The sequence below is a fragment of the Lepidochelys kempii genome, chromosome 12 (genome assembly GCF_965140265.1).
Source record: "Lepidochelys kempii isolate rLepKem1 chromosome 12, rLepKem1.hap2, whole genome shotgun sequence".
Classification (NCBI taxonomy): Eukaryota; Metazoa; Chordata; order Testudines; family Cheloniidae; genus Lepidochelys; species Lepidochelys kempii.
The window spans coordinates 38,061,764-38,089,032 of NC_133267.1; the positions used below are offsets into that span (position 1 = coordinate 38,061,764).

Consider the following 27,269-nt stretch of genomic DNA (forward strand, 5'->3'; position numbering starts at 1 on the left):
CTATCACATTCTTTAATTTTTTTCTTAACTGATTGCTTCCCATGCCTCCCCCCACCCCACCATTCCCACCCCCTTAACTCCAGATTAATGATATTTTGTTGTGGGCTCCCGGATATTATGATGAAGTCTTTTCCTATCTGATCTGTAACTTACCTTCTAATATTAAGGACCTGATTCTGAGTGATGCAGCCAGGGGAGGATGACCAGATGTGGTTTTGTGCTGTCTCAATTCTAGCCTGCTCCAGAGGGCAGTGCAATCTGTGGCATAAATTAACCCACTGCTCGATGTTCGTCTAATTTATGGCAGCCTCTTGAGGGCTGGCTGGAGGCTGCGTCACAGCCTAGAATCTCGGTAGCAACATGTACCCCATGCCCACGCAGCGTCTGCACCAGCAGAAACTCTCTCCAGCCCCCTGAGGCATCTTCCTGGTCCCCATGTGTCGCTAGAGCAGAGTATAGGGCTGCATATGGAATCTCTCCCAATGGAAAGTGTGCATGCTCAGAAGCTCTGAAATCCAGGCCTAGCAATGGGAGCAAGTCACCTGTCCCTGGGAGAGCTAGTCAGTGAGGGAATCTGCTGGGGTCAGTTAAGAGCACAAGAGCTGAATGGAGGTGACAGAGTAGTGCCTGGCTTTCTCCTCTTGGCGGTGTGCTTGGCTGACTGCAAGAGCTGGGCTGTGTGCTGCTCCGGAGGGAAGGGATTCTGCGCAAGCTGGCATGCTGGTGCCACTGAGGCTAGCTGAGATGGTGATCTTGTTTCTCACAGTTAATAACTCCCTAGCATATATAAATGAGACACATCTGGGCTGGATGGGCCTTCTGGGATGTCTTGTATTAGTGCCAGCAGGCTGACCAACTGTTCAAGCCACCTGGGGGCTAACTCCTAACTCAAAAAGCAAATTTACCATCTATTTTGTGGCCTGGCACTTCTTACATTAACCTGCAGCATGGAACTTCGGACATATTCCCAGCTATGTAACTCAACTTTTTGACACCAAAGACGTTTACAGAGAACATTGCAGCCTGCTCTGGGGTGTAGCATGGCAATTGTTTAACAGCCCACAAGAACCCCTGTGTGTTTATGTAGGCAGTAAAATAAACCTCAGAGCCTAGCACGATATTGAAGGTTATGGGGGTATTTATTACCCCCCCCCCATTTTACAGATGTGCCCTATGGGGGAGCTAAGGCGAGAGGGTAAAGGATCTACTGAAGGTCATGTGAAGAGTCCTTCTGAGAGTGGGATTTGACATCTATAGACCCTGGCTTCCACTCCTATGCTTAGTCCATACCCTTGTCTGATATTTAGCTAACTGGTCTGCAATTTACTGGTGTATGCGTAAAAAGAAAAGGAGTACTTGTGGCGCCTTAGAAACTAACCAATTTATTTGAGCATATGCTCAAGTCCTCCTTTCTTTTTGTGGATACAGACTATCCCGGCTGCTACTCTGAAACCTGGTGTATGTGTGTATTTTTTAATCTTCTGTTTATTTAAGGAACACTATCTTGCTGGACGCTTCCCAGGTTATTGCATCCAAATTGAGTAACTTTTAGGTTTGCTAAACTTCTCCAATTTCTCCATTAGCTATTGTCTGAAAGCACTGTTTGGTGCCAATCCTTTGGCCCTGGAGCTGTGAATTCTCATCACATAGCCAATTGTGACCCTATTTCAGAGGAATATTCCCTACTTTATTAGCAAAATAGTTATAATTTTTCCACTCTGTTCCTGCAAGAAACTCTCCGAATCCTATGTGTTTTGATGTGGTTTAAAGGTGTCTGTATTTTTCTCCCCACATGTCTCTCTTTAGCTTTCAAATATTGGCAGGTGGACTTGGTGAGCCTCCAAGTTTTATCATTGCCAGATGCCGATATTTATCCTCTTTGTTTTCCCAATCTTGTGTCCCTGTAAATCTGATTTAGGACAACAGCTTTCTTAAACTTAAATAATTATGTAATGTCTCTGCTATGTACCACACTTACCTTCTGCTTCTTTGCTGTCGCTCTGGAGAGGGTCCGCTTTCTTTCACTAACAGTTGTCCATTTTGTATAGCAATAAAACAAAACAAAAATACCACCAAACCCACTATTGCTCCTAGTGAAGACAGGTGGATACTGAACAAAATACACTATCTGTGTCACATGTGTGAAACTTGGTTGACTTGCCCACTCCTGTTTCCCACTCTCTCTCTTGTGGTTGGGAGACAGCGTGATCCATGAAATAAGGCACTGGACTGGGAGCTAGGAAGTCTGAGTTTTCTTCCCAGTTCTGTCGATGATCTGCTGTGTGACCTTAAACAGGTCACATCAGCTGTCAGTGCCTCAGGTTCCCCAAATACAAAATGGGACTGAAATGACCATCTCTCTTTTTGTAAAATCTGTGAGGTCTATGGCTGATAAGTGCTCTATGGGCATGATCCGAACCTCATCCAAGCGAATGGAAAGGGTCCCATTAATTTTTAATGGGGTTTGGAACAGATCCCAGAAGAGGTAAGTATTTTATGAATTCACTCTTTTTATTAGCATGGCTCCAGCTTCCACGCCGGTTTTTGTAGCTGCCCTTGTTTCTGACTGCACTGAAGTGAAACCCCTTGATCAGTTATAAATGAATAGTTTAATGAATTATTTCAGGCTGTCCATCTCAACGCAGTAAAAGTGCTCTAGGCTGACCTTTTACAGTTGTACATTCTTATAGGGATCCTTAATTTTCAGACAATACAACCACACACCAAAGTGGAAGCCACACGCCTAACTGGAGTAAGGGCTCCCCATGGGAGTTAGGCACTTCTGAAAATCCTAACTGGCATCTAGATGCATCTAAATACCTTTAAAAACCTGCCCCAAAGTTCTTTCTGTTTAAGGTTCCTCTGTTGGCCCCAGGGCATCTTTGCAAACCTTCCTTATGGTTTTCTGGAAAGTAGCTGGTGTCAATTTTAATCCATCAAAGTCTTGCTTAATTAAAGTCACCTGATGCAGTTATTTCCCAATCCTTCAGTGTTTCCTTTTAAAAGTACAGGATGCTAGCTCCCTGATCTTGTGCAGTCTAGCAGCTGGAGAACACTAACACTGCAAGTGGAAGCAATTGTTTTTTCATAGGAAACCATGGCAAAGCTCTCCCTAGCTACCTCAAACCATGCACACATTCAAGCTGCCTATGGTATCGTGTCTCAAGTTCCCCTTTCTCTAAAGTTTCCTCAGAGTATAAGAAAGATTGGGCCTTTTTCAATGTGTTATTGTGTCCCTAGCGGCAGCCGCTGTAATGGTGTCCCTAGCCTCTGTTTGCCAGAAGCCGGGAATGGGTGACGGGATGGATCACTTGACGATTACCCGTTCTGTTCATTCCCGCTGGGGCACCTAGCACTGGCCCCTGTTGGAAGACAGGGTACTGAGCTAGATGGACCTTTGGTCTGACCCAGTATGGCGGTTCTTATATGAATTTTTCACTAAACCCATACCAATTTGATAACTAGAGGGCACGTGTTTCCTTCAGAACAACATTCACTTCCTGGTACGCTCTCATTTACTTTGGTCTTGTTTCCATTGTTGGGTTTAGTGTGCAGGTGCTGGCTGGTCATATGCAGGAGGTCAGACTAGATGATCGGGCCTTAAACTCAGACTCTCTAGAGAAAACAAAATCCCCATCTTTGAGGATGGTGCCCAGGGAGGAAGGATGATCTCAGAGCTGATGCACAGGGTTGGGTACTCAGAGAGCTCAAGTGAGTTTTTGCCTCTGTGGAAATGAACAGCCAAACTTCCACTGGTGTCAGTAGGGCCAGGATCTCACCCCTCAGTCCTGCTCCTCGCTCTACCATTGACTGTGAAAGTAAATTGTTTCCCCAGTCTGAGCTTCAGTTTCCCCATCCATAAAGTGGGAACAATAATATGTACCTCCCAGGCACTGGGCAGCCTAAATCATTAAATTCTAACGTACTTAGAGATGACTGGGGGGAAGTGGGTAGAAGTGGAGAGTATTATTAAAAGGGAACAAGGGAAGTAGGAGGGAACAAGAGTAGAATGTCTGAGCCTGTGTGTTAGAGGGTTTGGGCTGGCTGTGAGAATAGACGTTAAAAACCTCAGTAGCACAGTGCATTTATTCCGAGACGCTTGATTTCCGGAACCTGAACCCATAACGTACAGGAGAAAATCCCGCCTGGCCCTAAGAGTGAGACTCTGTAGAGCACAGACAGTGGCGAGACTTTACCTCCCAAACATTCTTTCGGTGTAGCGGTGCGAGACTCACCGCCGTGGTGCCTCCTGCTGGCCATTCTGGGATTAGCTCAAGTCCTTCTGCAGGGCTCCCTCCTCCGGTGATGTCTCTCTCGCTGTTACTCCTGTTTGGCTGTCCCCACCACTCTGGGACCCACGTCGCTCCCCGGACCGTGGCGTCCTCTTCTGGGCACAGCAGGCCAGGGAGAGACTGCCCTCTGCTCTGTTGAGCAGCCCTTTATATATGGCCCCTGCTGGCCCTGACTGGCTGCTGCAACAAACCACCTCCAGATTGGCTCGCTTAGTGAGCTCTCCTCTAATTGGAGGGTTCTACGCAGGCTCCCTCTGGCCTGCTTTAAACCTTCCTCTTCCTGGTGTGAGGCAACTGTCTCACTACAGTGTACATTGTACATCTGCAGTGTGTCCAGAGTCTAAACGGCTTGCTTTCATTCGGCTTCATTCGGCTTTACATTAGAGAGCATGAAAGAAATGTGCAGACCAAATTTGATAAGATTAAGGTCCAACTGTAACATATTAGCATCCATTTTCCATAACGACCTAGGAATGCAATCTCGACGGTGAGATGGAAGTATCAGAATGTCATTTTAATGGACTCTGCAGCTGAGAAGTCACAAAATGATTCTGTTGAAATGGGATTTTAATAGACTTTTTCCCTGATACTCGCCACAAAGGCTTTTCTGCTGCAAAAGGTGCAGCAGTTTGTATGAAGATTGAGCTTTTGTGGGCAGCCTAGTTCACATGTAATTATGCTGTTGACCATTCAGTAAAAACTTGGCTCTAGGAAGCGCCCTTTTAGGAAAGGAGTTTTTTCTTAGAGATGAGAATTGAAATGGAACATTCGATACTTAAATGTCTCTCTGTTCGCTACTCCTTTACCATGCTAGCAACAACAAAAAAGAAAAGCGGATCATTGTTTTCTGTAAGGCCAGGTCATACTAAGTTTTACTAGCTTGTTAATTTCAAGTTGTTAATTTAAAGTGATGCACCCTTCACATGCAATGGTGAAGCTTAGAAATGCTCTTTGTTTGACTTTTGAGACAATTAGCTAATACAGGGAGATTACGATCTCTGGAAAGGATACTGGGTGGGGGAGGTGGGGTGAAATGTACAATAAAAACAAAAATGTGGACATAAAATTGATGCAAATGGGAAAAATAGAAAAGTCCCTGCAAAACACAGGAAATCAGATTTAACTGCTTAATGATCTGCTTTCAAATAGGCAGAGATCTCTGCCGGGCTGTTGAGTGGTGTTCTCATCTGGGAGTTTTTTGTCCTTCAGATATATTGTAGCAGGTGAGCATTGGTTGCTACCACTGGGTAAATGTTTTCTTTGTCCTATTCTGATGCCACAAGAAGCACTAAGGTGAAAACTGTTGGAAATAAAGTTGGAGCAGGTGTGTGAAAAAAACAGGTTTTTTTTGTAAATTTGGTGCCTACTTTTATGTCCGTAGGCATAAAAGAGGGTGTTTGACGGAGCTGGCAGGCATGCATGCAGATAGGTTTATTGTTTTTAAGATTTGTCTTCACAGAAACTCTTTTGTTCTAAATAAATAACATTTGCTTTAAGGAGGTGCCTGGCCACTGCTTACCTCTGTCACTGCTCCAGGAGAAAACAGAGCTACAGATGCTGGAGATAAGTCTGTAAACATGACTGGTGTGGAGAAAGTAAATAAGGAAGTGTTGTTTACTCCTTTACATAACACAAGAACTAGGGGTCACAGGCAGCAGGTTTAAAACAAACAAAAGGAAGTATTTCTTCACACAACGCGCTGTCAACCTGTGGAACTCTTTGCCATAGGTTGTTGTGAAGGCCAAGACTATAACAGGGTTCAAAAAAGAGCTAGATAAATTCATGGAGGGTAGGTCCATCAATGGCTAATACCCAGGTTGGGCTGGGATGGTGTCCCTAGCCTCTGTTTGCCAGAAGCTGGGAATGAGCGACAGGGAATGGATCACTTGATGATTACCTGTTCTGTTCATGCCCTCTGGCACCTGGCATTGACCACTGTTGGAAGATAGGATACTGGGCTAGATGGACCTTCGGTCTGACCCAGTATGACTGTTCCTTTGTTCTTAAGTCAGACCTGTTGAGGTAACCATGGTTAATTACAAGGGGCTCCGGCCCAGGGCTCAGTCTGAGAATGGGAGAATCACGTGATTGCATCCTAAGAGAGGTGATGGCGAGGGCTGTAGGTTTGTCACGGTGGTAAAAATGTCACCATAGCGTGACTTTTCTTTGTCTGCCTGTGTCCATGATTTCAAAGGCCGTGCAGCTAGGCAGAACCCCCCTGGGCTGTGGCCCAAATGCTTTTGTCACCACAGGGCTGCTTTCAGAGGTTCACCTATTGGGGGTAGCAGGTGGTGTTCCCAATACTTTTCAGGTTTACCAGAGGTGTCTGGGGGGAATTTATCCCACCTCCTTGCAGCCTGAGGGAGTCTAGTCTGTGCCCATCAGAGGAGATTCTCGGAAAGCAACCAGCTGAAAGCAACGCAAGCGCTCCACTCTCAGCTCTGCATGCCCTGCTCTGTCCCTGTGTAGACCTCATCTCGTTACAGTCGAGTGCCCAGTTCCTTGTCTTCTGGACACCCGTAACATGCACTGATCTGAGGCTTCTGTGGAAACAGTGTGTCCAGTTTACTCTCTTCACCTCAGTTCAACACAAGGCACTCGGACAAGCTTATAGGAAACCCGAATGGAAGTTTGTTTAACAAAGCTTGAGAAAAAGATTCAAATAAAAGCCAGTAAAAAGGTTAGGAAACAGAAGGTTACAGGTAAAAGAAAAACGTAAAACTCAATCTATAGCCTATACTTATTAACAAGTTACGCTCCTGGCTAATATATTTCATTCAGGCCATACAGTGCTTGTCCAATCCAGAAACTGGGATCTGCTTTTCATGAGACACTGACTAGCAGAGTTTCTCCTCTGTAATGGATAACATCTTGTGCCTTTCCTTTTCCTCTTATACAGTTCCAGGCTTTTTGGCTGTTTTCATAATCAAACTGTTTGATTAACTTCAGCTCAGCCCTGAAGGTCCCCTATTCAGAATAATTTCTCGGGGTTCTCTTGTCTTTATAAAAGCTCAGGCCTGCACCTGGTCCAGACTGTAAACCCAGGGCTGGGCTGGGTTGAAAGATTTTGATTGATCTCACTCTTGAGTGAGTTAGCAGAGATCCCACCTGCGTCCGGTGACTTCATCTCCAACAGGTTGCTTCATCTCCAGCAGTTTTGGAACATAATATTCCATGTTTTGCATATCTATTAAAATATTCCCCACATAAACATCTCACAATAACCATGGCAATCAGCTAGTTTTTAGCTTTCGGCAGAGACAATACTCTTGGCAGTGTAATTTTTTTCATATATCCCTGGATTAAACATGCCAAACTTACTTTAGAGAAAGGGGTGATGTTGATTCTTGGATTCCCATTGCTAGAAATACGAGTATCAAGGGCTTCCTGGGATATCGGGAGGATGATCAGACACAGGTGTAATGTACCGCTGCTTGGGCATGTCTGTGGGTTTTGATGGGAGAGAGCAGCTTTAATTTCCACTGGGGGCTCCATGGGAGAGTCACTGGCAGAGGCTGCAGCTGGGATGTGCTTAATTGGCTCAAACCCTAGCTGGCCACATCACCTTCCCAGTTGCCTGGCCTATTGAGAGAATTTCAAAATGCTTTGTTTGGATTTTTGACCTTTTTAAAACCTTTGTTGCAGTCTAACTCGGTTAAATTTTGAAGCAGTCATTTTGAACTGGAAAATAGGAATTTTTCATTTCAAACATGTTTCATTTTGACAATTTCAAAACTTTTTCCTCAACTCTTTTTCGAGTTGGGAAACAGATTGAGACTGACACTGTTTTGGTTTTGATGCATCAACGTTCGATGAAAAACGATTAAGTCAAATATTTCCCAACCAGCTCTCCTTTTGTGTCTACTGCTAGTATGGTGGGATCTCCTTCCTAAGTAAACCAGTCCTTGACTTCCCTACCTAACCTGGACTTTCCATTGGCACAAAGGTTTTACGGGGATCTGGTTACATGAAAACAAATCCCTACCCAAAACCGGAACAAAACATGATCGTATTTTTTTTTTTTTAAATATATAACTGCAGTTTTGGCCCTTGGAAACCAGCGGCAGGCGGGAGTGATGCAGTAGCATTGACGCTTGGTTGTTAACAATTCTGGAATGTCAAGTGTGGCAGGCAGTGTGGTTCAGTGAGTAGAGCAGGGTTCTGGGATTCCAGACATTTGGGTGCTGTTTTGGCTCTGTCGCTGACCTGATTTGTAGCCTTAGGCCAGTCGTGTCACTTCTCTCTGCTGACCTCCTTTTACAATGCTTTAATGCATACTACACACTGCAACATTTCTTTTTTTATAAGGGTAAAGACAGCCTTGTTTTCCCACATACTTCCGAAGCATGATGGGTTTTTTTGGTTCTTTGATCTTCGAAGAAGTATTGGGTTTGCGAAAGGCAGCAGCTTCCTGTTTCTGTATAAAACACCCCATTCGTCAAAACCCGCTTTGGTAGTGCCATTGAATAATATATCCGTTCCTGTGAGTAGCTGCTGACCAAAATCTTGCTTCAGTTGGTTGGGTGGAGGTTTGACTCTCGCGAGGTTCTGCCTGTTAGCGAAATGGATTTCGAAGCTGTGCAGTCTGTCGAGGTCCCACCCACATCCCAAAAAGCCATTTGTGTTCAAATTTGCTACCAGGCAGTTTTTATCGTACTAGCTGATCATTGCAGGATGTTAGGCTGTGAGCAGTGAGGAGCTTATCAACCATTTTAGGAATGGATGGGCATCTATTAATGAAGGGTATCAGTTTGTCAGATGGTGCTAAAAGACATTGCAGGTGGGGTGCTGTGTGTAAGAAGACGACAAGTGTTTTCTGGGGATGAGCAGATTTTCTGTTGTTGTCTCTTTGAAGTGCAGGTGTTTTAGAAGAAGATCGTAACAGTCATAGGCAGCCGCTTCCTATCTGTTTTATTTGTACTAGGGGAGTGAAATTTAATCCAAAGGACATTTATATTGAATTTCTGGAATATCTTTTACTGGGTGGGACACTCATGGTGTCTAGGGAAGAGTCCTGGCCCTGGAATCTAGGAACAACTGTCTGGAAATTGGACTTGATGCTGTTCTGCACTTACAGAATCTTCCATCTGTAAATCTCAAAGTGCTTTTATTGGAGCATTAAGGAATTAAGCTTCCCGGTGCTTCTCGCCTCTCCACCCTTGAGGTTGATACTGTATTTGTCATTGCGAGCTGTTGGACTGGTTCAAGAGACACAAAACACAGGCAATCAGGAGGGAGGTCCCTGAGACAAGGAGTAATGGAATTTCCCCAGCCCAGTGTCCTACAGCCTTTGTGACTCCTCCACATCTATGTCTTAAGCAGCTGACAAATATTCCTTCCCTTGGGCACCTAGAAGAGGGGAAACTGAGCTAAAGTTAACCCTTTGTTCACTGGGGTTAACCTGAGACCAGGTGCCATCTGCTCATGTATACAGTTAGCAAGAATGCACCCTATTAGGACTGGAAAACTAGAACTGAAATAGTCAACGTGATTTCGCTAGCATTTTTCCACACAGCAGAGCAAAGGGTTACTCAAAGCTCCATGTATCTGTATGTGATTCACCACCATGTGCAATCTCTCTGCCATCAGAACATTATATAAATTGCCTCTTTGAATAGTAAGATTTTCATTGAAGTCTTATTCGTCTTGGATAAAGAACAGTTCAAGCACATTTCTTAAGTCTTGATTTCATTAACATGGTGATGCAGTTCATCAGAACTCATAAATATTTATCTTTAAAAATTCTTTGCACAATTTCAAAAACATTTGCCATATTTTAAGAGGCGGTTTCATGTTCTTTATTGTGCAACAACCTTTTCTTTCCATAGATACACTGACAAATCTCTCTGATGGCCATAATGAATGGGAAGCCATGTTCTCTTCCAGGCATTTCACAAAACCTGGCATCTCATGTTTTCAGAAGCACTCCCAGAGGGGGAGTGACACACAGGGATTCCCCTGGCGCATGTCATGAGTCAAAAGGATTTGCAGTATTGCCAACCACAGCAACGTAAAAATCACGAATCAGGAGCTAAAAATCATGAGGTTTTTTTTTTTTTTTTTAACAAATAAATTTTTGTGGGGGAGTTTTTTTGGTTATTTTATTTGGCTTCTGAGCCTTTAGAGGTGCCCTTGGTTCATGTTTGCAGGCTTTTCTCTGGAGCCATGAGCCTTGGAAACTTATTTATTTTCATGAAGCTGAGATTTCCAACTAATCACATGCCTCCGGACACTCAGGATTTATGAAACACATTGAATATTGTCAGATGCATCCGATGAAGCGAGCTGTAGCTCACGAAAGCTTATGCTCAAATAAATTTGTTAGTCTCTAAGGTGCCACAAGTATTGAATATTGTGAGATTCATGATAAAATCATGAGTTGACCACACTGGGCTTGCTAAACATTGATACATTAGGGCATCCCCCATGATAGATGCAGGGCCTTTCGTTTGGTGCTAGGGACCAGCAGAGAGAAACTGATGGCCCGAAGAACTATTTACAAAGGCATGAAAATAGCAGTGGGGGAATGCACAAAATGTGAGACATTCATTTGGGTTACGAATCCAGACCTTCCTTTTCGGGTACACTACAGCCCCTTTGTATTGCTGGGGCTATTCTGGAAAACCAGGAGCAAATTACAGTTACGCCCACTTACACATCCAGAATATGGAGAGGGGCCTTACTGTAAATGAAACTCAAGCCCCCGATGTTCCGGATGTTTCTTTCAACTCCTCTTGCAATATTCCTGATATTTTCTGATGTTGGCCATGTTAAAAAATAAAATGGAAACAGCCTTTCTTGTGGTTCCTTCGCTTCAGCAGGACACAGAAGGAGCAGAGGCATCATAAAAGTGGGGTAAAAGTTCTTGAAAAGAGATCCATCTGTTATATGTATAGATAGATGTAATTTGAGATATAAATAAATCTATACATTAACCAAACTTTTATTAGTATTAAAATGTTTGATATTTAAGCAAAGTTTTTAGAAAGCTTTGGATTTTACTCCAAATAGGCTGCTCACTTTCATACATGCATACTTTTGTTTTAAAACATAGATTGGGGGGGCAACTGAGTATTTCACATTGTTATAAAAATAGTTTTTTGATTTTTTGTTTTTCACATTATGAAACAGATTCCCTGATTTAAAGAATAATTCAACATGTTATTGAAAAATGGGTAACATTGATCACAAATGGTTCAATGGAAAGTTGTTTGGCAGAGCGGGGCTGGTCACTTTTTATTTTTAATTATTTCCCCCCCACACACACTTTTTTTTTTGTTTTCCTGTCTTAGGTGGCATATTGATTCCAAGCACTGATTCCATCCTGAATGAAGTCTTCTCCAGAAGTCCTGAACCAGGTATTTATTTCTTTCATTTTATTTACATTAAAATGCCAGGACTGATTCTGCTTTCACTTAGCCCAGTGTATCTGCATCAAATTCAGCAGCATTACTCCTGGCCTCGAACCTGATCCAATGCCCATCCAATCAATGGAAGGATTCCTATTGACTTCAATGGACATTGTGTTCGTGGTGTGAGAGAGGTGAACGGAGCCCATTGGTTTGATCCCAATTCTTTATTTGCAATAAAGTGGCCAGTGTATCTGTCTTCCTAGCTGACAATTGCAGGAATTCAGTTATTCTACAAACCCTATTAGTATATTAAAGAGACACCATCAGCCAAACCTATTTGTGTTATATTTTGCTTTTTATTGTGTTCATTAAGCAGGAACCCTTTTATTATTAAATAGTTTGTTCCAATTTGTCATTGTGGCAGGTGGGGTTGCTCTGTAATCCCCACCCTATGGGACCAAATGTGGTACTGCAGGCATCCCCACCTTACTCTGTAAGTTTTGGCCACCCTGACCCTATGCCATCAGCTCGGCGTCATTTTGTTATTCAGTTGTTGAGAGACGAGCAACTCATGATTTGGCTGTCTGAGCCTTTGCATAAAGAAACAAAATCTCAAATGCAAACACTTTCTTATAGTGTTTGGAGGCAAGGCCCTGACCTAGCCTTGGGGTTCTGTCCTAGCACTGATGAACTTCTCTGTTCCATTCTTCCCCAGGTCTGCTCCTGGGGAGATGCAGGCGAGCCTTCTTAACTGTCCTGCTGGCTCTTGATTGGTCAATGTTTCCTCCAGGCCCTTCTATGCCCCTGGAGGACTGTCTTGTTGGCAATCTGGTCTGAGCGGGTTTTCTTTGAGCAGAGGGTGTCGGGGGCACCAATGCCTCCACCAGGGGGCAGGAAGGCCTGATAGACCCTCTCATGGTCATGATTCAGATTAAAATTACCGTGGAGTAGCTTTTTAATCGTTGCAGTAGAAATTGCTCTTTTTATTTTCCTTTGTGATATTGACTGATAAATGCTAGTTTTAAAATAATTTTAGTCAGTTTTAGTCAGTGTTTCATTTTTCAGCTCTCATATAGTATTTCATCTACAGGCCTCAAAGCACTTTACAAAAGAAGGTGAGTATAGTTAACCCCCTTTTAGATGGGGAAAATGAGGCACAGAGGTGAAGTGCATTACAGGAGATCACACAGTAGGTCAGTGTCTGAACCAGGCCCTCCTGTTCCCTGCTCAGTGCTCTGCCCTCTGTACCATAGTGCTAATAATTAACTGCCCTTAAATGGTGCTGACTATACACCTGCAGTGTCACTGAATGGAGCAGGGACAAACTAGCTTTCTCTGCAATGGAAAATAGCGGCACGGTGTGTGCAGGTGAGAGCTAGATTGTCATCATGGAAAATGCCAAAGGGGTGTGGCCTCGGAGCATATCAAGTGCCCCCTCCATCCATCCAGGAGAGCAAGAACGACAGTGTTAATTGATTCATTCAGTGTCAGTGAGACGCGATGAATGTGGGACAGGCCTCGGTGTATCTCCAGAAAAGAATCCTTATTTCCTTATTAACAAGGGTGTCCTTAGAATCTTCTTGTTAGCTTCCAGCACTGTCATATGCCCTAACAGGGGAGCCAGCACTCCTGTCGGCTAGGCACCAGTGGGTTCCCCTGGAGCAGGCTGACTGGGGATATGCAGCTAATTAGCTGATCAGGCTCGGGGGCTGATGAACCAATTAGCATCAGCTAAGGGGTATAAAAGAAGAAACAGGAAGGCAGTGGGGGAGAGTGGACCTGGGCTACCAGAGCACAGTGTGCGCGGAGATCCCAAGGAAGGGAGACCTCCGTTTCTCTCTGGCCATGTGGGAAAGGGCTAAAGGACAGGAAACACTGTAAACACCTTTGCTACACAACACTGTATTGGTGCAGGTGATGGCAATTTCGTGTCAGGAGCGCTGGAGCAATGTGTGCAGTGGGGGTGCTGAGAGCTATGGAACCAAACTGTAAACCCTGGATAGGATGGGAACCACTTCAAGCCAGGGGGTGCGGGAGCACCCCTAGATCCAGCACCTATGTTTCATGTGTGTGTATTTACATTCCCACTTGCTGGAGAGTCTGAGAGATGTCTGGGGCATCAGAGGGTGGCGATGGAGTGTGCCCTGTTACAGGGCCATATAACTCCCTCAGTCCCTGTCTGCTCATTTTGGTCTACTTCTTGCAAGCTGCAGGAATGGTGTCTTGTGCCTGTGCAGAGCCCCATAGACTTCCCAGATGCTGCGTATCATAGATCAAATGTGTGGAAGAGGAAAAGCCCTGCCCGTGTCTCGAGAAATCGAACATTTCTAAAGTATTTGAAATCTTGTTGATTCTTGTCATCCCAGTCCTCAATCTCCTTTCATCCCGTTAAAGTGGGGGCTGGATCACGTTCTCAAGTGACCGCAGAGACCCTGAGAGGCATGGGAAGTTCTGATTGTGCAGTTAAGCCATACTGAAGTACTTCACCTACGCATGTGATAGTTTTCATGTGCCCCTTCCTGGTGTTGTTTTTACTGTACGTTATTTATAACCCTGCTAACATAGAAATAAGTAGAGCAAGCATACAGCAACAAGAAACAATCATCTGGGTAAAATTCGCCCCTTTGCAGAGGGCCAGCATAAGAGCTATGTGTCTCTTTAATGTGGGACATATTTGGTGCACAAGCACTGAGCCATCCATTTGCATAAGAGTCAATGTCACGCTTAGTGAATATTCTTCCACATAGAAACTGCTGATCTGCTTTCCTGGTATGTGCGACTCCCTTTTCTGTGCTTGTTCCCCAATCAATTCAGATGAACAAGTTTGCATGGCAGGAACATTTATGGGAAATCAAAAACACCGAGTGTACTTGTGCAAATAAATATTCACAAGAGGATTTACATTCAAAGTGCTTGCACGACCATTTTGGAAGGCTCTTCTTAGAACTCACCAGATAGATGTGTCGAATGTTTACGAATGTTTGTGGGCAACTAGCAAACAGAAAAAGTCAGGGAGACTCCAAACTGAGTAAGCTTTGATCACCATGGCTGCGAAAGAAATGAAAGTATGTGGCTCAGGTGAGTAACTGGCTGCCATGAATAACAGAGACTTGTAGCAACTAGTTTGTGTTTGTAACAACCACAGTAGCGTTATATTTTTGTAGGTAAATTTCTGTTAAAGCAAATGAGTGGGGAATCATTTCCTCTTTTACTTACATTTCAGGGCTTTGGTCTATGGCTGTGCTTCCCCATCACAAAAATCTAGGGCAGGGTAAGGCAGGCAGCTGCTGTCAACATGTGTAGCTAGAGAAACACAGGAGCCTGAAATTGGGACTTGACAGGTTTAAAAAAAAGTTTTCCAATCCATGATGATTGGGTGAGCTAAAGTGGGGGTGCAAAACATGTGCAGTTTCCACGCTGTGGCAGATGGGGTGTGTCACAGGTAAAACAGCCAGCAGGAACATGTACCTTTTGGGAGCCAAGTCTGATGTTAGTTTTGCTAGAAAAAATCAAAAGTTACTACTCAACTCAGTGAAGTTAGGTGGAATTTAGATTGTTGCAACTCAGATCATAATCTGGCCCTATATTTATTTTCTCTCTGTGTGTCCCTGCTTTGCATTACACCTTCCCGTTAGTTGTTTTTCTTGCTACATCCCTTCCACTCCTTCAGCATTAATTTTTCACACACACTGGATGTTAAATCAGGACGAACTATGCTACTTATTACTGATACCTTTTTTCTGTCCAATTTACAAATTCATCCCTGGTATCATTCCAAGGCCCCTGATTTGTAACATTTGTATCAGTGTTGAATTTGAGGAGAGAGGCTTAGATCAGTTTGGTTAAGAGTCAAATAAGTATTCAAATGTTAGGTTTCTTATCCAGACAGAATCCAATCTCTGAACCTTTTGACATTCTCAGCACCACATGTATAACCACTGGTTTCTGCACGGCTGATTCCTGTAGCAAAATATTGGTTGTAATGCAGAGTTCATTTTATGTCTAAATGCAAGTCAGCTGCAGTGCAGTAATCTTGAAAATGATAATATTGATCATTGTGGTGAAATAAATGGTCTGACTCTGCAAATGGAAATCAGACTGGGAATTGGGATCACTGGAGTGGAGAATTGTTTAAGATATGGAAATGCTGAATTAATTGGCAGCTCTGATTCTAGCAACACAATTAGTTTATCCAGAGAAGGTCTAATTATTTGGGGCTGGCACAAGTATTTTCCCTTGTAGTGCATGATTCACTTGTGTGTGTTATCCCCTCTGCTACAGCATACTGCCCCCTGGTGTCCAGACAAGAGATGATGATTAGAGATAATAGAATCCTTTTCTGTGGTAGAAGCAGTTTTGGAAAGTCAGCAACTCTCTTTGTAAACAAGACAGACCTGTTACTATGAACCACGTGCTGCTTTAAGCTTTTTTCCCAGTCGTTAATAAAGCATAATCACTTTATATAGTATGTGAAAGTCTCTAAATTTGTGCCCCCCAATGTTGAAATACAAACAGATTCTGTCTGTTAAAACGCCAGCAGCTATACTCCGTGGCTCAGGATAGGGGATTATTATTGTTTGGGGATTACAGCTGGGTATATTACAGAGGGGATGCATGTAATCTGTAGCACTTTGGAACAGAGGAACAGTTAGCTTGATAAGGAGAGTCACCATTTGCCTACCTCTAGTTATATTAACCCTTGGTAGTCTCGCCTATTGATATGTAAGTCTTTGGAGATTCTCTCATATGAAATCTCAATTATTTCCAGATCTACAGATATAATGCTACTCATCCTCATAAACCTCAGTTTTGCTGACAGTGTCTGGAAATGGCCTCTCTCATCAAAGTTTTCACAGTGCAAATGGAAAGAAGCCAAATATTTTCAATAGAAAACACTGGCTTTTTTAAAAATTTCCTCTTTTTCATGGTTGTTCCTTGAATATATTTCATGCATTATCTTTAGTCCATCAAAGTACATGTTTAATAAAGGTCTTACATTTCTTCCTGTATCTGACCATCTAATAATGGTTCAGGGTGGCATATCCTCATTTCCATGGCAACAGGCTGTGGTGAAGGTGCAACCCGTGGTGTTTACAGTGAAAGGAAAGGATAAGAAGGAGAAAGAAGGCAGTTTGAGACTAATGCCAGCTATTTGATCCACAATGGAAAAGATATTTAAGAAATAAACTACTATATTTTATATTGCTGACTTCTTCTTGTAACTATATGTTGCATTGCAGTAATGGTAAATAGCACTGTGTTTAAATATATCATGGAATAAGGATGGTCTTGTGGTTAAGGCACTGGACTGGGAATCAGGAGATCTTGGTTGAATTCCTTGTTTTGTCACAGGCTCCCTGCGGGACCCCGGGCAAATAATTTAATCTGTTTGTGCCCCAGTTCCCCATCAGTAAAATGGGGATAACGCTTCTCACCTCGCAAGGGAATTTAAAGATAAATGCATTAATGTACAAAATGCTCATATACTGCAGCAATGGGGTCTGCAACTAAGGGTCTGTCTCCACTGCAGTTAAAAACCCGTGGCTGGCCCCAGTCACTGACTCTGGCTAAGGGGCTGTTTTAATTGCAGTGTAGACATTTGGCTACAGCCTGGGCTCTGGGACCCCACAAGCGGGGCAGGGGTCCTAGAGCTTGGGCTCCAGCCCGAGCCCAAATGTCTACACCACAATTAAACAGCCCTTCAGCCCAAGCCCCGTGAGCCCAAGTCAGTTGACTCAGGCCAGCCGGGGGTGTTTAATTGCAGTGTAGACATATCCTAAACAGACACACATTTTCTAAGCTTTCCCTGGCACTGAAATTGCTGTTGAGCCATTTTTTCATATTTGCATAACAAAGACTCTTAGCCGTTATTCTTAAAAAACAAAACAACCCAACCAAATAACCTATGTACATGTGTCTTTCAAGTCCTCTTTATATCTTCTGCTAAGTAAAATGGATGATCTTCCCAGTCAGTATGAAACATCAGAAATATTCCACTGTGTGCTGGTTGGAAGGAATATAGTTGGGAAAAGCTTTGGAAAAGTAACCAACCAGCCTCTAATCTGTGACAATTTCAGCACTGAATTGTAAAGATGTACAGTAATTTATTCCAGGATTCCAGTGAAGATCAGCTATTTTATGAGTTTGCTGATTTTATGACTAGCGAAGAGCAAATTTCTGGATGCTTGTCTGACTCAAACTTGGCTTTGGTATCTCCATCACTGGCTATAAATTAACAAGTAGACTGGAAGGATAGTTGAGCTTTGTAGCACTATTTGGAATAAAATGCTACCTATCTTTATTTTTAAAAAATGCCAACACACACGGATTAGAAATATCAGAGTGGACTTTGGCTCGTCACATTATGAAAGTTGCTATACATCAGTTCATTTTGGGCAAATTGTGTCAGAGTTGGGTGTGCTTTGGTTATGCCTCGGTGCAATGTACATACATCAGTGTTAGATTGTTGTGCAATGCCATGAAGGTATAGTCTACTGGGTGGGCTTTCCTTTGTGAACATAGTTGGAAATAATTATTCAAGGAGTAGGACTCAGATACCTGCCATGAGAATAATCTTGTTTTGCTGACCCCATCAAAGATTAACTGCTACGAAAGGAGGAGAGAGGATTCCTGTGTTTTTGGAATGCATTAAGGCCATATGTATCTGGCTGGATTTATTTAAGCTTCTATGTGTTGGAAGAATGTATGTAAAGTAAAATAAACATTGACTTGGGCATTTTACAGAGTGTGGTGCAATTTGCCTGATTTTTTGAGAAGGGTGATGCCTTTGGATGGGGGATTATAATAAGCGGACTGGTTCCCTTTGAGTTTACTTCAGTTGCTGAGATTGATGTCCAGAGAGAATGTGCTGAGTTCAACCCAAGAAAGGTGTAAATTAACGAGAATTGTATCTAGCTTCAGGCCTAGTTCACACGGGTGAACGTCCATACCCATGCTGAGTCCCAATGGAGCTCTGCAGGAGCAAGGATCTGCCTATAGTGATCTCATTGAAGGACTGGGGCCATCACCGTAAGTGACTATGTTCTCTTTATTCACTCCCATTTTACCTATAATAGATCTTTTGGCACAAACGAGGGCTCCTGATCTAGCTTGTTATGTTGGAGGGTGTTGGCAGCTGTTATTAAGTGTGTCTTTGATGTACGGACAATCACAGACCTCTCTGAAGCTGATGGGAATGCTAACTACCCTGGATTCTAGCTAAGTAGAAGAAGCAATTAAGCTCCTTTTATGGAATAAGATAGCAGAACCATGGAAGCCACCACCCAAAGCACTGGCCACATGGAAGGCCTGAGGAATAACTAACTCAAGGAGAATAAGAAGGGTTTTTCTGGGAACTGATTGCAAATACAGGGACTGGGCCATTGATAGGATTACAGATGTGTGTCAGAAGCAGAAAACAGCCAGAAAAGTAAGGAGAAAGCCATAGAAGCACTGGTAGCATGGCCCTGAGAGAAAGCCAAGCGAGCAATTCTTTTTTGCAGAGTGCTGGCTGGAAAGGCTGTCTTGGAATTGTGAGCAACGAAACTGCCTGCTGCTGTTTGTCCCTGCTGTGCTAAGGGAAATGGAAAGTTGTGTTCATTCTTTGTAAATAAACAGGATTGCACCAAGCAAATATCAGACTCATGTGAAAAATGTGTTCTCTAAATGAAAACAACCCAGCAACGCTCTGAATGTAGGCTAACTGCTGGGACTAACAGTTTATTTCTGGTATTTATTCCTATAATGTGTCTGAGTGCCTCACACACCGCTGCGATACAGAGGGGAGAGCTGAGATACAAAGAGACTAAGTAACTTGCCCAAGGTCAGACAGGAAATCTGTTGCAGAGCAGGGAACTGAACCTGGCTCTCCTCAGTTCCAGGCTAGCATCCTAACCACGGAGCTGTCCTTCCTCTTTGTCACAACAAACTAGTGTGCAAAACCTAGCCCTCATGATCAGCTATGAATATCCAGTGTGGAAGCACGTACAAGAGGAAAGACCCATTGACTAAAGGGGCTTGAAAAGGGGTAGCTATAATAAACCAGGAGTTTAAAGTGATGGAAAAATATTTTGGGCCTGTTCTTTTGAATGTTGATTTTGCTGGTATGTGGCAGTGGCTGCTGGATGGATGCTCATTTCTCTGGGTTTCTTGTCTCTTGTGGATTAAATGAAGAAATTTAATGTCCCATAGGACATAGTTTTTGTGTTTAAATGCAGTAAAGGCAATGCCATATTAACATAATCAGATTTTAACAAATGAGCGCACACACAGACTAGAGACGCTTCACTGCAATATCGTTTTAATTACTAAGAAAAGAATTACATTTTACAAATTATGATAAATTGAATTTTATTGCAGTTCATGTGAGGACTTATTTTATAGTAAATTACATTAGACACTAACAAAATCCTTTCCCCCTCTAAGGTTTATTTGAAGCTTGTTGAACTTTAACTGGAAAAATGAGCTGTGAATTGACTCCGAGGCTTGCAGAGGCAGTCCAAATGGTGGTTTGTATATACGGTTTAGATTAGTCCAGTTTAATTCCAGATTGCATGCATACATTTCTAACATCTGTGAAATCAAAACCAGACACTTCTGCTTTATTAAAATAAAGCTTCTCATGTGTCCCTGCCCCTAGTTAATTTGTTAGGATTCAAATACTGAGTTGTGCCTCTTTTGTTTTGGAGCAAATGTCTTTCTCCTCCCCTCCCCCCGCCCCTTTATTGGTTCAGTCTAGTTGATAATCTCTGGGCTCTGACAACTCAGACCTAGCTCCTGAGCCTGCTTGCAAGTCCTACAATGAAGTGGGTGGCTTTTGTGATAAGGATGCTGTGTGTTCGGGAAGAACTAGAATGAAACCACGTGGCGATGTTACACATCAAGTTACACATCACCCTCATGCGTCTTGACTCACTACTAGCATGCAGCACATTCCAGCTGGCCAGCAGTGACTTTCCTTTTTTTTTCTCCTGCATCTCCCCATTCCCATTCCCTTGAGCTACCCATTTGTCCCCAAAATCTGTCTTTTAAAAAAAAAAAAATTCTTGTTCCTCCTCTTTTTTTATCGTGGCTGTTCAATTTACTTTGTGACTGGCATTGACCTTTGATTTGTCTTGGGGTGGGGGGAACCCCACCTGCATTTAATAAATAGGTGAAACCTGTCTTGGTTCCGGTCTGACAGGACCAAGTTATCAATTGCTTCAAGGAGGTGGCGTTTAAAAAAAAGAGGGCACAAAGAGTGGACTGAGACTTGGGGGTATGGTGGGGTAGATACTTTGTGGTGATATCTCAAGGCAGTGGGATGCTTAATACAGTGCAATATATAGTCCAATGATCCATAATCCTTAATAATAACCAGATAGCCTCATTACTTAGGTTTTGGGAGGATGTAATTCTCTGTAATGTCTCCCAGGGGAGCAAGGTTGTGAAACTGATCTGTGTCATCTTGGAACTCTTCAGTAACTCATTTTAAAGAGCTTTGCCTATTCTCTGTGATTTACACCACACCATTCCCGAAGGCCCTGATGCAGCAAATCCCTTCGTATGTGCATCAAACTGAGGCCTAGGGCGCTGATTTCCACTGAACAAATACTGAGGATTTGCTTTAACAAACCAGACCGTCGAGACACGGGAGGCTCAGTCTGTTCAGTTTATCGAGATAACTTAATCTTCCTCTGTAAGTATCTCTGTGGCGAGAAAATTTCTGAGAGCAGAGGGCTCTCTGATACAGCAAACAAAGCCATCATAAGATCCAGGGGCTGGAAGCTGAAACTAGATACATTCTGGCTAGCAATAAAGCGTGGATCTTCAAAAGGGAGGGTAATTAACCATTGGGACATATTACCAAGCAATGCAGTGGCATCTCCATCACTTGAAGTCTTTAAATCAAGGCTGATCTTATTTTTAAACAACAGCAACAAAAACCTGACTCGAGCTCAACCACCAGCCATGGGATTGATGCAGGAATTACTGGAAGAAACGCTCTGGCCTGGGTTATGCAGGAGGCTGGACTAGAAAGTTGCCACAATGGTCTCTTCATAGATTTTAAGGCCAGAAATCCAGTATTCTTCCTTAGGCAGTGGCCATTACTGAAGGCTGTAGAGGAAAATGAGCCCCTCCTCACAACCACATGGCAGTGCACTTAACCAACTGTCCAGTGCTGTACCTGAGAGGAAGAGATCCCTCCCTGATACCTGCAAATAATCGGTTTATGCCCTGACGCATAAGATTTGATCACCATTCTAATGCCAGTGGTCTTACAACAAGGGTAACATTACAAGCAGTGGATCATAGAATCATAGGCCTGGAAGGGACCTCAAGAGGTCATCTAGTCCAGTCCCCTGCACTGAAGGCAGGGCTAAGTATGATTTACACCATGCCTGACCGGTCTTTATCCAACCTGCTCTTAAAAATCTCCAATGACATAGATTCCACAACCTCCCTAGGCAATTTATTCCAGTGCTTAACCACCCTGACAGTTAGGAAGTTTTTCCTAACGTCCAACCTAAACCACCCTTGCTGCAATTTATGCCTTTTGCTTCTTGTCCTATCCTCAGAGGTTAACAAGAACATTTTTTTTCTCCTTCCTCCTTGTAACAACCTTTTATGTACTTGAAAACTGTTGATATGTCCCCTCTCAATCTTCTCTTCTCCAGACTAAATAAATGCATTTTTTTCAATTTTCCCTCATAGTCATGTTTTCTAAACCATTAATCCTTTTTGTTGCTCTTTTCTGGACTTTCTCCAATTTGTCCACATCCTTCCTGAAATGTGGTGCCCAGAACAGGACACAGTACTCCAGTTGAGGCCTAATCAGCGTGGAAGAATTACCTGTTGTGTCTTGCTTACAACATTCCTGTAAATACACTCCGAATGATGTTGGGTTTTTTTTTTTCCCTTCTCCAGCAGTGTTACACTGCTGACTCATGTTTAGCTTGTGATCCACTATAACCTCCAGGTACCATTCTATAGTACTTCTTCCGAGGCAGTCATTTCCCATTTTGTATGCATGCAACTGATTGTTCCTTCCTGAATGGAGTACTTTGCATTTGTCCTTATTGAATTTCATCCTGTTTACTTCAGACCATTTCTCCAATTTGTCCTGATCATTTTGAATTTTAATCCTATCCTCCAAAGCACTTGCAACCCCTCCCAGTTTAGATGTTATCTTGGTAGACAATGGGCCAAATTTGCCAGTGGAATTATACTAGGGATGAATTAGGTCTGTTGCAGGAGAGGATCTGCAACTATTTAAGTGTATTCTATTTATCTTAAAGTGTAATTGACAATATTTATGTGCCCTGCACTGATCAAGAGGGAAGAACTAGGTTAAGACAGTCCAGTGTTTCTAATCTTGAACATATTGTGCAGTGTGAATAGACAGCAGGTTTATGCTTCCATTTTAATTGCATTCCCTAAAAAAATGTTGAAAAGAATAAAATAAAATTATAAGCAGTTACAAACATTTTCAAATGCAGTGGCCACATCAAACATACGCTGGAGGGGGGCTGTTTCATATGAGCATAATTGCATATGCACGCAGTCAGCTCAGCCTTCCCTCCAGAATGTTAGAAGACAAGAGTTTGTGTACAATTTATAATAAATTATTCATCCCCTTTTTTATTAGCATCATAATTGTTTTTTGCAGTAGCCCAAGTGAATGCTGAAGCCGTTATGAAAGAACAGAAATTCCATAAATAATTTTTCCAGGGTTTTTTTTTTTTTTCATTTAGTTACTTCCTGGATTTTTCCCGCTCTTTGGATTTGGATGATTTCAGAGAGCAATGCATGTATTGTTTTCTGTTCTGCAGGTAAAAGGCACAAAACATTTTCTCCCCCAGCGTTGTGCACTAATACTTGCAGTGCTGAAGACAGATGAAAACAGTTTTGTCAGAGAGGATGCCAGTCCTTTCCACACTCCCCTGAGAGGAACACCTAACCTGTCAGCAGCTATATCCAGCAGTATTCCAGTGCTCTGTCTCCATCCTGGATTGAAATTCTTAGCAGTAACCTCCTATGCTTTTATGTCAGCAGAGCCGCAGATTTGAGTGTCTCACACTCTATGTGTTTGGCAAACTGTCGTGCCTTAACACTGCTGAGGTCACTATTAAGGGTTTGCATTAGAGCGCAAGTTTGATGAAGTTGGAGTATGTATTGCTTTCGGGCAGCTGCTGCTGATGGAATTGAAAGCCTCATGGAGTGTTAGAGTGTGTAGCTGACAGCATTATACGCAATATGAAGGGGAAAAGGAATGCAAGCCTTTCCCCTTAACTTCTTATTTTCGGGCTTTTCGGGTTTTGGGTGGATGAAGTGTGTCCTGATGCAGTCTTAACTGTCACTAATTAATTTGAGGGGCTCCCATGAGATCACTAGGTCACTTAGACTACATATTAATAATCCTTTAGAACCCTTTCCTTCCCTATCATTTCACAGTAAAGTAATAAACTTGATTTTTATTTAACGTAGGAGGGCAAATCCAACTTCTATGGTTGGCTGCTTAAATTGTAAGTGTAAATGGCAACGTAGAAGTTCAGTTCCTTGTTTTGCATGCTTTGGGGGGGTCCTTTGCTGTGCAGATGGGGGGTTGTGCACACAGTTCTTGCATCGACATTTTTCAATAATGATCTGCCGAAGAGTAAAATTGTAACAAAACCTTGTGCCATTGTGAGTTTGGATCCTATCTGATTCAGCACTTTATTATGTCTCTGGTGCCCCAAATCTAACGTACCCCAATGAAAGTGCTCTCTGTCTTTCAGCATAGAATAAACCAGGAAGGTCTCAGTTAAGCAGTGTACTTAAGCATGTGCCGAACTTAAAGCATGTGCCGAACTTAAAGTGAGTAGCGTATAAGTACCTTGAGGCTAGGATCCATATCAGCTTCTGGCTCTTGCCAGAGCCAGACTGGTGCTTAACAAAGTCCTAATCCTCACCTGTCTCATCTCTCTAGTTTGGGTTGTATGCCGTTTGGAGAAGGGACTGCACTTCCCTCTCCATGTGCGTGCAGCGCTGAGCCCCCTGCCAATGCTCAGTAAATTCAGCATGGGCTTGGGAACATGGTCAGTTTCTGCAAGAGGATCTCCTGCTACCTACATTTCCCAACTGCAGCAGATATGGTATTTCTACTTGTGATTTTCACTGTAGAGGGGTGGAAAGTAATATCCTTTTTTGGAGCTGACCCATCCTTCAGTGAAAGCTCTGGGAGGTCTGTTTATTACCAATGAGTGACATGCTGAAATCCTGACACAAAGTACTTATGTTCCAACGTAATTATTGACTTTCTGCCAGGGAATGTGCATGTCCTCCCAAGAGCTGCTTTCATCCATGCTGTGACAGACACACACAGACACTCTCTCTCTCTCGCTCTCTTTTGAGCTGCCTTTGAAGAAGCAAGAAAGGAAGGGCATAATGTAGGTTGGACCACATTGCAAGAATCATTGCTTAGCCATGCAGCTTGATTTGGATGCAGGCATGCTGACGTTAGGCAGTCCTCTGGCATTTCAGTGGTTCTGTATCAATGCCAGAAGATGGCAGCCCCTGGAGTAGCAAAAGGTCTCCATTCCAGGGCATCCTGGCTTGCCATGAAGTTGCGTCTCCAATATCAATCAGAGCGGGAGAGAACATGTGGGAAAGATGGCAAACCTTAAACTGAGTGATGGAGCCCAACCCTTTCTCTCAGGTGTGGGTAAATGTCCTGGATTATTTGTCAATGGAAATTTTAAAATAAATGTCATCCATATTTGCCTAGAAGCAAAAGGGTTCATGAGTGAAGTGTATTGCTTGTGTAAATCCTGGTGCACCAAAGAAAATGGTGGTGCAAGGGATAGTGGCGACTCCATTAATTATTTATTAAATAAAATATTAATGAAAATAATTAAAAATAAAACAATAATTAAGATAGTGCAGGCTAGCAATATCACCTGTACTTGTTTTATACACCCACCGAATACTGAATCACTGCTCTATTCGTCTTCACCCTTTTTTTTTTTTTTAACCAACAGAACTTGCTTTCTGCATCAGGTGTTGAACATGGGTTGGTCTTGTCTCCACCAGTGGCTAAGCCTGACTGTGTTCTACCATGTTTGGAGGAAGCAGGTAGCTTTGTTTGGCATCACGTTGCAACTATTGACATGGCCTTAGAAGTGGAACATGCAAGGCAGAGTGGTGTGACTTGGCTTTTGGGAAGAAGCAGAGGGAAGCTCAGAATGGATGGAATTCAGTGGTGACACGTGCTAAGTAATCCCACCCCGGAGAAATAATTGAATTGTTCCTACACTTTTCTGTGTTCTAAATGTACTGGATCAACTCAGGAGAAAGCCCTAGATTTCTTTTGTGGACTGCTCTGTGAAGATCTCAGCTCAATGGACAGCAATGGTAGCAGAGGAAAAAGAGGTGAACAGCAATGTTAGGGTTCATTTGGAACAGAACAGAGAATAATAGGGATAATGTTATAATGCCATAATATAAATCAATGGTATATCTTCTGCTGGAATACCGTGCCAGGCTCTGTTCAACTTATCTCAAATGAGATATAGCAGCATTAGAAGGGATTCAGAGATAGGAGATGAAAATAGTTAGAGAGAGGAAAATTGAGGAAGAGCGACGGAACAAATTGGAACTGTTTACTTTAGAGAGGAGGTGGACACGAGGAAGAAAGATAAAAGCATAAAAACAATGAAGGGTCTAGAAAGAGGAGAGCTGAGAAAGGCAGACTAGCAGTTCTCTAATTTAAGAGCAAGGGGACATTCAATGATGCTGAAAACTGGCAAATTCAAAACTGATAAAAGAAAATGCTTTTTCATACAACATGTGATTAACCCGTGGAACTCATTGCCACAAGATATCATTTAGAAAGATTCAAAGAAAGATTAGACATTTATATGGATAATGAGAATGTCTGTGCCCCCGTGAGGTAGGGAAGTATTACCCCTGTGTTAGGTGTGAAAGTTAACCATGAAGCAGTCATGCCAACCAGACCAAAGTCAGGCTAAGAGAGGCTGCTGGGAAAGTCTGAAAGTAGAATGAAGGAATATTTGTTTAAGTTACAGAGAGTGAGAAAGAAGGGGAGGCTTGCATTCCTTTACTTTGTACCAGACCTTGAGATACAGAGGCGCTGTTTTCCACTCCCTGTTCTTGTGTTATGTCTGTTTTAACTCCTCGTCTCCTGGTTGACACCCATACCGATAAGAAAGTTAGTGAAGCATTACGATTTCCTAAAAGTTCTCTGCAATAAGGGGGTAGAAGTGCATGCATAATAAAGAAAGAGGATTTTAACTAACGTGGGGGGCGTGGGCTGCTTTATGAATAAATTTGTGACGCGACGGAACTGTCTATAAAAACCTATTAGTTTACTTAGAGGCGGCTGGTTCTCTTTGGAGACGGTCTATTCTCTCTTGTTGTGTGCACTCTTCAATAAAGAGCTTTGTTCGGACCTTGCTGGTGTTGCCTGTCTCTCTCCGGTCAGACAACGAACCGTGCCGTCTGGGGTTCGAGTCCTCGACACCTATTTTACAGACTGAGGACTAAGGCAGAGGGACTTAGTGACTTGCCCAAAATCATATAGTGTGTCTGTGGTGGTACAAGGACTTGAGCCCAAGTCTTGGACTAGTGCCCTAGCCACTGGCTCTTC

At 43.0% G+C, this 27,269-nt stretch overlaps 1 protein-coding gene across 1 annotated transcript in view; it reads left to right on the forward strand.

The window, feature by feature from the left end:
• ZNF469 (zinc finger protein 469) overlaps nt 1-27,269 on the forward strand; it is a 408,895-nt gene that overhangs the window by 58,960 nt on the left and 322,666 nt on the right. Inside the window, exon 4 of the mRNA XM_073308156.1 lies at nt 11,585-11,650. The gene's annotated coding sequence lies outside the window, so the exon portion shown is untranslated. The remainder of the gene's footprint in view (nt 1-11,584; nt 11,651-27,269) is intronic.